Source organism: Hibiscus syriacus, unplaced genomic scaffold (genome assembly GCF_006381635.1).
Source record: "Hibiscus syriacus cultivar Baekdansim isolate YM2019G1 unplaced genomic scaffold, ASM638163v2 tig00010099_pilon, whole genome shotgun sequence".
Classification (NCBI taxonomy): Eukaryota; Viridiplantae; Streptophyta; class Magnoliopsida; order Malvales; family Malvaceae; genus Hibiscus; species Hibiscus syriacus.
The window spans coordinates 35,141-46,558 of record NW_024062207.1 but is presented as its reverse complement, the minus strand read 5'-3'; positions in this window follow the sequence as shown (position 1 = coordinate 46,558).

Here is an 11,418-nt window from a genome sequence, read left to right as displayed (position 1 = left end):
AATCAGTGAACATCAAAGAAATAAGAAGGCCAAAACATTGACCAAACATAATAACCTGAGACTTTTTTTCCTTAACCATTTCTCAAATATAGTTTTGATCTTGACACATGTCAAATAGCTATAATTTATTGAAGGATTAATAGTGTAATTAATTCTTTGATGTCCAATGAACTCTGGTTTTATGATTTGTCTCAATTATAAAACCTAGAAAGGGGCAATATTTTCTCAAAACCTTTGATTAAACATTTTTCAAAACTTTTTGATATTTTCAGACTCTTGAAAATAAAAGAAGAAGAGAAAAACATTTTTCAAACAAGACAATCTCTCTGGAGTGGATCTTGGTTGTTGACATATGGCTCTCAGACACAAAGTTCATGCTTAGAATCAGTGTTGAAGCAAGAAATGATGAATGTTGGGGTATATTTGGAGATTCAACTTCCTGAAGTAAACGATCAGATCTTCTGATGGTCTTTTCTCCACATGCAGAAGTAAGTAGACTATTGACTGCCTTTGATATGGTTTCTCTTGAAACAAAGGGTCGTCTTGCTCGAGACGAGTTTTCGTAAAAACAAATTTTGTCTCGCTTGAGACAGTTTTCTTAAAAACAAAGTTCATCTCACTGGAGACAATTTTCCCTAAAACAAAATTAATCTCACTTGAGATTGTTTTTCCTGACTTTTTTTGTCTCCCTTAAAACAAATTTTGTCTCCCTTGAGACGGTTTCCCTTGAAATAAATTTTGTCTCCCTTGAAACAAATTTTGTCTCCCTTGAGTCAGTTTCCCTTGAAACAAATTTTGTCTCCCTTGAGATAGTCTCCCTTGAGACGGTTTCCCTTGAAACAAATTTTGTCTCCCTTGAAACAAATTTTGTCTCCCTTGAGACAATTTCCCTTGAAACAAATTTTGTCTCCCTTGAGACGGTTTCCCTTGAAACAAATTTTGTCTCCCTTGAGACAGTTTCCCTTGAAACAAATTTTGTCTCCCTTAAGACAGTTTCCCTTGAAACAAATTTTTATCACTTGAGACAGTTTCCCTTGAAACAAATTTTGTCTCCCTTGAGACAATTTCCCTTGAAACAAATCTTGTCTCCCTTGAGACGGTTTCCCTTGAAACAAGTTTTGTCTCCCTTGAGACAGTTTCCCTTGAAACAAATTTTATCTCCCTTAAGATAGTCTCCCTTGAGACAATTTCCCTTGAAACAAGTTTTGTATCCCTTAAGACAGTTTCACTTGAAACAAATTTTGTCTCCCTTGAGACAGTTTCCCTTTAAACAAATTTTGTCTCCCTTGAGACAATTTCTCTTGAAACATAAACTTTGAGAACGTTTCTCTTGAAACAAATTTTGTATCTCTTGAGACAGTTTCCCTTAAAACAAATTTCGTCTCCCTTGAGATAGTTTCTCTTGAAACATAAACTTTGAGAACATTTCTCTTGAAACGAATTTTGTATCTCTTGAGATAGTTTCCTCGAAATAGAAATTTTATCTCTCTTGAGATGGTTTCCCTCGAAACATAAGATTTATCTCGCTTGAGATAGTTTCTCTCGAAACAAATGATTTTGTCTCACTTGATATAGTTTCCCTAGAAACAACATAGTTTTTTTCGCTTGAGATAGTTTCCCTAGAAACAGAAGATTTTATCTCTCATGAGATATTTTCACTCGAAACAGAAGATTTTATCTCTCTTGAGATAATTTCACTCGAAACAGAAGATTTTATCTCTCTTCAGATAGTTTCACTCGAAACAGAAGATTTTATCTCTCTTGAGATAGTTTCACTCGAAATAGAAGATTTTATCTCGCTTGAGATAGTTTCACTCGAAAAAGAAGATTTTATCTCGCTTGAGATAGTTTCCCTCGAAACAGAAGATTTTATCCCGCTTGAGATAGTTTCCCTCGAAACAAAAGATTTTATAAGAAACTAAGTTTGATTTTCAAGGTTTTCTTGATGAGTAAGTCATTCGGTTTATCCAAAAGATCTTCGGGCAGGGTGTTTTCAACATTTCTGATACTCAATTCATCACATATGGAGTTGAATCAATAATATCTCACTCGAGGGACCAACAGTGTCAGTAGAGAATTCATAATGAAGAGCTTGTTCAACCTTTTCTTGATTCACGACATCTCAAATCAACAACGCCTCACTAGAGGGATCATCATTTCCAGTAGAAAGACCAGGATGAGAAGAACTTGTTCAACCTTAGCTCAATATTTCCAAAAGAACCTGCGACTTGAAGGGAAGAGATTGAGTCAAAAAATGACGCTCTATTATCTTTTTTTCATTCCCATTTCACAACAATGAGCAAAGAGGGGTAGCTATGAGCACCATTTTCTTATTTTAATTAAAACCCGTGCTAATGCTCCGCTAAACCCTCACCCATACCCCACGTGGAACACTTTTCAATTTGTGCCCATGCCTTCACCAGCTCCCATGCATTGTTGCCCACACCTGTCGGCCACCCACGTTCATGCCCATAATTTGCACCAAGAAAGAGACCGAATTTCATTAGAAATGAGGGGAGAGCACTATATTTTAGGGGGAATTTTTGTAATGGGGGGTGACGATTTTAGCAACAAAAAAGAAAGAAAGAGGGGCTCTCGGTTATTCAAGAGGGAAAGAAGAATAGATTCAACAAAAAAAAGGAAAACCATTGTAACAGGGCCGATTCGAACGAAAAAAAACATATTGTAGGGGATTTTCTCCCCATTTTTTTCTCAAGAAATCAATGCAACCAAACGAATTTCAGGTTCTCCTTTTTCTTTAAAAATCTGTAATTTTCTCTTTTCTTTGATTTTATCTTTCGAACCAAAGCAGAAAAAGGGGGAGTGTATTCTTACATTGCTTTAAGGCGGGGTCGATTGAGCCTCTCTTCACCGGCGGTGTCGTGCCTAGGGAGATTGGCGGTCGAGGTGGTGTTGGCTTCGGCTCATCGGAGCGTCGGGCTCTTTGGGGGCTGCCACCGTTTGAGCAAAGAGAAGAAGAGATGAGAGTTATGGATTGTTAAGGCTCGTGCGAAAGGATTCTGGAAAGTGGGAGTATTGAAATATTAAGTTTTGGGAAAATATGATAAGGTCCCTAGACCTTTAACGTGTTTCACATTCTGGTCGCTAGTTTTAGGTTAAATCACTCTTTTGGTCCTTTTTATTTAAGGTATATTGTTTATTTGTACCATTAAAGTATATTTTTTTACTTTTAGATATTTATTTTTCTTGTATTATTATATATTATAATATTATATAAAAATTATTTTAATATTAAATTCTTAGGAAAGTTATTATATCCCTTTTATTTCAGTTGGAAAGAGAAATATTCGTCCTAAATTATTTTAGGGAGTATTTTCTCTTCAATTGGAAATATGATAATATTTTCTATTTTTCCTTAGAATTTTTGTTCTATAATATTGTATAGTTGAATTCGGAATAATGAAATCGTGATTTAAATATGTATTCGAATTCTTAGATTTCTACTAATTTGAGACAATATATAATCGATAGCTACTAATTTTGGGCGTTGCGGGGTGCTCATCCTTCCCACACGTAACCGACCCCCGAACCCTTCTTATTACTAAAAATGAATTTCTGGTTACACGTAGATCAGTAAATCTTTTAAAATGACGTTTTTCTTAAAAAAAACTCTTTTAAAAGAAAATTTTTGGGTATTCGATCTACCTAACTCAAAAGGTCGATGACGACTCCGAAATATTTCTTTTACAAAATCGGGTTTACACAAAATAAGTCGAAACTCGTCGCACCGCCGGAAATCGATTACGACAGACATGTATAGGTATTGTTATGAGAATTATAAAATAAACTTTCGGTTAGATACGTATTGATATGCTACTTTGATGTTTGATTATATTCGATATATGATCATCTTTGTATTTGACAATATAATTCGATAAATTGCTATGCCACAATACGAAATTCATGAGAACAAGTATTAGAAAGTATATTGTTAGTTATATACTAATTACTATTGTAAATGGCATTTTTTCATAATTAGAATTATGGTATATTGAATCATGATTATTAATAAGTTTTGAGTATAATTGATATGTCATAGAGTCGTAACGCTTGCGTACGAGTATTTTTAGACATTGATCTTAACAAGATAGAATAATATTGCGATATTTGAACTTTGATCCCGACAAGATAAAAAGAGGGACTAGTGTTCTGTATCATTTCTATATTTGGTGAGACCCCCAAAGTCTGTTATATTCTATGGGGTTAACTATAATGAAAATCGATAAATTAAACTATTATTCTGAGCAACTTGTCACATATGTTGGTTATGAATGTTGATGTTTGATAATTATTTATTTTGATCATTTTGATGGTAGCTGTTTCATACATATGAATGTTAAAACTATGTACTTTTGTGATTCTTTGGTTATCATCTATTTCATTGGGCTTTTAAGCTCACTCCGGGAGTGGTTTTTTGGCCCATTACCGTGGCCCCAAAATTATTTAGGGAAAAAGGGTGTCAGTGAATTATTTTTATATTCGAGGACCATTCTTTTAATATTTCTATTGAAACTCGTCAGATTAAAAATTATTTTTTCAGAATTGTAAATTCGAGATGACGAGTTCCATTTGGTGTAACAAATAAGCTTTTTTTTTTCATATTTGAAATCACATTTAGAACCCATGTATCAATTTTTATATTGGGTAAACTACATGTTTAAGATATAAACTATCATTTTTGTTTTCTTTTGGTAACTAAATTTTTATTTGTTTCGAAATTATACCAAACGTTTACCTCGCTGTTAAAAGTTTAGCGGACAAGCATGACATTTTTATGGGTAAATTACATCATTTATCACTCAACTATATTCTCACTCCTATTTTGGTCACTGGAGTTTAACTTTTTAATTTTCTGACATCATATTTTTATTATTAACTTATTAATATATAATTAAAATAAAAAATAAATTTAATAACTTTCAAATTGTTCCTAATTTAATCCCTGTAACTTTTAAATTTAATTTTAACATCGATGTACCAAAATGAAATAAAAAGTAAACGTTAGGCATAATTTTGAAACAAATAAAAATTTAGTTTCTAAAAGAAAAAAAATGATAGTTTATATATTAAACATGTAGTTTTCCCAATATAAAAATTGATACATGGGTTCTGAAAATGTGATTTCAAATCTAAAAAAAGCTAATTTGTTAAGCCAAATGGAACTTATCACCTCGATGTGATGAGTTTTAATTTTTTTTTAAAAAATAAATTCATATTAAAAATTTGATTTTTTTTTAATGAAACTCATCACCCTCGTAAGAAATATTAAAATAATGGTCATCGAATATAAAAACAATATCTCATGGAGCTAGTCACCTCGAGGTGACGAGTTCCCCATGTACTATAGAAAATGTCGTAGATCCTAAAATAATTTGTTGACACCCCTTTTTTCCTAAATAATTTTGGGGCGCACGGTAGTAGGCCAAAAAAGCCCTCCGGGAGTTTGTTTAGATAGATCAAGATTGCAGGGGTCGTTTGGTTCACGAAATGTAAGATTTTTGGAAATGATATTAACGGAATGTTACATTACTTAACATATTACTGGGAATGTTGTATTACCTTGTTTGATTTGTTTGACAATAATGTAAGATTATAGTGTTTGGTTGAAGGAATATAAGATAGGAAAAATGTGTGTTTTACTAAATTATCCTTGAGATGTAGTTTTCTTTAACAAATTGAATTCTCAATATTAAAGGCAAAATATTTACATGAAAACTCATAGAAAATATGTAATACCCCAAACCTATAAGTTAAGCTTATTAGATTTCCTAGACCAATTTATACGAGTATTGGCCCTAAGTTTGGTCTAAGAGTTAAGGAAAGTGATGACTTTAGTTGTGGTAAAAGAGTGAGGGACCAAAAGTGTAGTTTACCCATAGCCGATTTTAAAGGTTAAAAAACCCCTTAACCCAAGTGTTTTTCACGTGAGCCATTTTACCCAAAAATATATTTCTATTCTCTTCTTCTTCATTTCTTCTCCTAGAAAAGATCAAAGTTTTAAGCAATCACAAGCCTAGATTGAAAAAACCAATGTAAGAATCTTAATCCTCATCCTTTAAGCTATATTTCAAGCCTCAAATCTTAGGTTTTGGGTAAGGTTTGAGGAAATGGGGTTTTTTTGAAGTAGAAATAAATCAAGTGTTTTAAGCTTGTTTTTGGGTAGATTTGAGTTATAGGAGTTATATTTGAGCTTAATTCAACCTCTGGTTGAGTAGTAATCAATTTCCTTGCTTTGGTTTGGTTAAAGAGGTGGAAGAGATTTTCAAGGCCAGAAATGAAGAAAATATGATTCTTAGTTAATTTGAGAGAAGTACTAGTAACCAAGAAAACCAGGTAACACACTCACAACTCCTTCATACCCTTAGTGGGTTATTAGAATTGCAAGATAGCTTGAGAATTGAGTTTGAGTATGTTAAGTAATTTTTCATGGTAGATTTTAGCTTTTGGTGTTATTTAACTTGTTTAAAGCCCTTTTATGATCCATTTATCATGTATAAACTTATCTTGGTCAAGTGAAAATGTTAGAATGGTTTTGTGAAGGTTTTGAAGTGCTTAAACATGTGAAAATTTGAATTTGCAAAAGAGGTTTCAAAACCCCCTATGTCTGGCTTCGAAACCTTTTATCCAGAATGTAATTTCAGGAAAAGGTTTTGAAATTTCTATAATAGGTTTGAAACCCCCTAACCATACCTCTACAGTAGGTTCTGAAACCTTTACGAATGGTCGTAGACTTATAATATGCTTTTAATTGGGATAATTTCTAATAAATGATAAGTGAGAAATAAATAATGCTAATTACAAATAGAAACAAGATAAATTAGGGTGACAAAAAACTAGCTTTGTTTGATGCTAGGGAAACGATTCAGACACTCGAGTTCCTTTAGAAAAACTAGCGAAGTTGAAAGTATAGATTAAGTCGGGATATATCCTTAAGGAGTGCGCAAGGCACTTTAAGCTAACTAGCTTGGGCGCAAGGTCCAACACTAAAGGAGTGGGCTAGTTAAGGTGGTTAAATGATGTAGAGATTTCGGGTAACCAACCTCGATAGACTAGAGGGGTGTGTGAGCTCTGAGATACAGAACCCTCAGTCACACCATGATGTCTACCATAGTGTAGAGTGTAAGTATACAAGTATATTCACTAAAGCAAAGTAGTAGACTTGATAGCATGAGCCTTTCAGTGATACACTTTTAGTATGACATAGTTTTTAGTGTGGCATTGAGCTAGTTAGCTCAGCCTTCGAATGTTTCCGTTGGCATGTTAGTAGTTCGTCCAGTTCGAGAAGATCTAAAGTGACCAAGGTCTAGATCCAGTGCAGAGCAGAGTACACCATCAAGTTTTTAAATGGCATATACATTTATAAGCTCTTATGTATTATTGACTCGTAAAGTCAGTAAAGAGTCGGTATATATTATTTCGAAATATATATATTTATTTTGAAAACTCTCAAATGTAAAGTTTAAAGTATATTTTATTTTATGGGTATTTTTATATTACGAAAATGGTCATTTTAAAGTACAAGAAATGAATAAAGAGTTCGTCAGCCACTCCAGCAGTTCCTTGTGGCATCCTAAATTGGTCGACTGTGTATCGTACTGGTCTAGGGTGTTACAAAATATATTTTTCCTAATATTTTTAATTTTAATATTTTAATGAAATTTATACACAAATAACTTAATATATAATTTTTTTATAAGAGACGTACATACTTACATCGATGTAAGCATGTGTTTATTTTTCGGTTGGGAGATGTACATACTTACACCAGTGTAAGTATGTGCTTATTTTTAGGTTTGAGAGATATATATACTTACACCGATGTAAGTATATGTTAATTGCTACACTTTTTTATTTATGCTAAAAATATGAGTTGTACAATAAAATATCATATTAAATTATATGAAAAAATTAATAGAAAATATTAAAAAATGTAATATAAAATCCTTTTATGAAAATTAATCCTAAATAGTACATGTAATAAAACATATACAAAAAAATAAAATTTGAATTGAACACATACATAAAAATAATCAAAATAATTTTTTTGATATATTCTTATTTTACTTTTTATTTTATATGCATCATATTTTTTATAATAAGTATTAAAAAAATCCTTAATCATTAAAAAAAGATTTACACTTATGTATTTATATACAAAAGGAACAATCATTTTGAAATAATTATATTATTTTAGGGGCATTATTATCCAAATGGTAGTGAAATGTCTAATACCTAATAAAATAGGGGAATGAGATTCTCGGGAATCCCAGGTAAAAAAGTATTATAGGTAATGTTTCATTACCTCATAGTTGGAATACTTTTGAACCAAACGTAGTAATTTGATTGTGGAAAAGTTTATTCTCTTTGATCCAAACACCCCCTAAGGGCTTTTAAAATGAACATTTTAGTACTTTAATATTAAACATATAATTTAACATCTAAATAGATGTACAAACTAATTTACCTCAGTTGTTAAAAGAATCATTATTGTTCATAAAGATTACGGGTTTAAGCACTAGCGACTGTAGCAGGGTGATCAAACGTTTATTGTCAAATTGTTGAAAGTATTTAAAACATATACTACTTTAAAATCACATTAGCTCAATAAAAAAACACAAAAATAGATAGACATACACAACACAATCAAGCAATGACCCTGGACCATTCACAGATACGTAACCAATAAAACAACAAACATGAGATATTATAAGATAATAGTATGTTACCTCAGTTTTAGATTCACGCTTTAACCAAAATACATACACAAACGGGTTATTTAATTAATAGTAAACATAAATTACTAGTTAATAAAACGACTGTGCATTATATGGCACCCAAAAAATGAGGATAGACACACATATTAGCAAAATTGCAGTAACATACAGATTTTTTTTGAAGATGCTATCACTCAAAAGTCAAATCCCGACCATCTGACATATTTAAACTATGGATTAGGGATGTTTCAAGACAAATACTGAATCCAGAAGACTATAGGTTCTCTTGGTTTAACACATCATTACAAAGGTTTACATCATACAATATTGGGATTAATAATTAGGGTACAAATGGTCTCGATTATAGGGTACTACTTTATTAAGTCCCTCGACTATTAAAAGTTGTAAAATGATCATCTGATTATAGAGTGTTGTTTTGTTGAGTCCATCGACTACCAAAAGTTATTAAATAGTCACCCGACTATTCATTATGTTATAAACTTGTTTTTTTCCGTTAAAAAATTGATGGTTTTCCAAGTTAGACATCAACATGATGACTGAGATGCGATAATCGTTTGAAATTCTGAGATCATGAGATCAAATTTTATCATATCACAATCAACAAGTTATCATTCAGCTCATAATAACCTCAATTTTTTAACAAAATAAATGACGAGTTTGGAATATAATAAATAGTTGGATGTTCATTTTGTAACTTTTGATAGTCGAGGGACTCAACAAACAACACTTTATAGTCGGAGGACCATTTGTAATTTTTAATAGTCGATTAACTTAATAAAACAATATCCTATAATCAGTGATCATTTATGTACTTTATCCTAATAATTATTTATTACTAATTTAAGAAAACATCTTGCATCAGAAGCATTTCCAATTCTACACTAGAAACATTACGAGGGTCTTAACTTAAAAATAGATAACACACTTATAGGATTGACTAAACAATTACTCCAGGATTTCAGCTATGGTTTATGAATTTGATCCAAAGTTTTACAAAGTTTACTTTGACCTCTAGACTTTTCAAGAATTACATACTTACCGAAAACTTTTAGATTTTTCAAAAAACATATCCCTAAACTTTTGAAAACTTCAAATTCTACCTCCAAATTTCCAATATAATCTTAATTTCAAATTGATCCTCAAAAATTAAAATTTTAAAAAGTGTACCAAAATTTCTACCCTGAATTTTGAGTCATGACAAAAAGTATATCTTAGATTTACTAATTGCAGCTGACATGCTTTGGTGTAAACTTGAAGAGACGTCTATAGAATCCAACCTAAAATTAAGGGGGAAATGAGGAGTGTGTACAAGTGAATAAAAGACAGTATCAAAGACTAGTGGATAGGTTAATCTATCTCTCAGAGAAAAAGTCAACGATTTGCATTGTAAACGAGTGTTGTTAGCATATACATGAACGATGCACACGAGGAACCGTCAGAGGATGTGAATCATATTCTTAGATATCTAAAGATGACTCCATATCATGATTCACTCTTCAAAAGAGTGAAATTTGTGAGATAGAGGCATACATCGAGTCAAGTTAGGTTAGAGAATTGTGTGAAAGAAGATTTACAAATGAGGATCGCTCCTTTGTTACAAGAAAAACCAAGCATATGAAAATTGAAAGAAATTTCATGTAAGGGAAAATCAACAATGGAATAGTCCAATTGAGCTACATTCCTACTCAATGGTAGCTTGCAGACATTTCCCTTTAAAAACCAACTTTGACGAATTCATTTTTTAAATTGGACTTGTATAACATATACGCCTCAACGTGCAGAAAAGAGTTGAATAAGTCTCCTACTAGTAAACTAGTAGATTACAGTTTAGTTAATTTCCTAAAACCTAGGATCAATTGTTAACTAATTATTTGTTAAGATTCCTAAATGAATGGGATTATCTCATCTATTTCATTTTATATTAAGTTGTATTTTGAGATATTTTATCCTTGGGCAAAATTTATAGTATGGATTAAATAATGAAACTAATTTTAGAAAGTTTTGGGACAGAGATGGTTGTAGCATTTATGGCTGGAGCAAATGAACTGTTTGAAAGATATAAAGAAATCATCCAATTCCCATAACATCCCAAACATTTCTTTTAAGAAAAAGAGAAATAAACTCGAAATGGTCGTTGAACTGTATTCACCTCAGATTCACTCATAATATCTTCCTAAAGCTTGTACCATGCAATGTAACAAATTTTGTTCACCAATTCCGTGCCCATATTGTTTTAAAAATTCTGTACTCAAAATTAGAAATGAAAATATTTTGTGTTGCCTTCCTCTTCTCCTTTGATTTATGTTTAATCGATGCTAATATCAATCTTAATATTGGTTACCAACTGTAGGTGATTATTATTTTTCTTGTTTTTTTTATACTATGTCCTTTGTTTTTATTTATTTTCTTAAGTTTTTTCAATTTTAAATAATAATTTATGTCCTTGTGACACGTTTTTCTCTATTCTTGTGGCACGTTTTTCTCTATTCTTGTGTCACGTTTTTTCTCTATTCTTGTGGCACATTCCTTAAGGCTTTGGTAAGTTTTCCGCATACTTTTGCGATCGTGTTGGTGTTTGCACAAAGATCCTCACAACATTTATTTTCTGATTGGTTTATCGGTGATCACGTATAGTCAAATTCCCTCTTTGGTAAAAGATTAT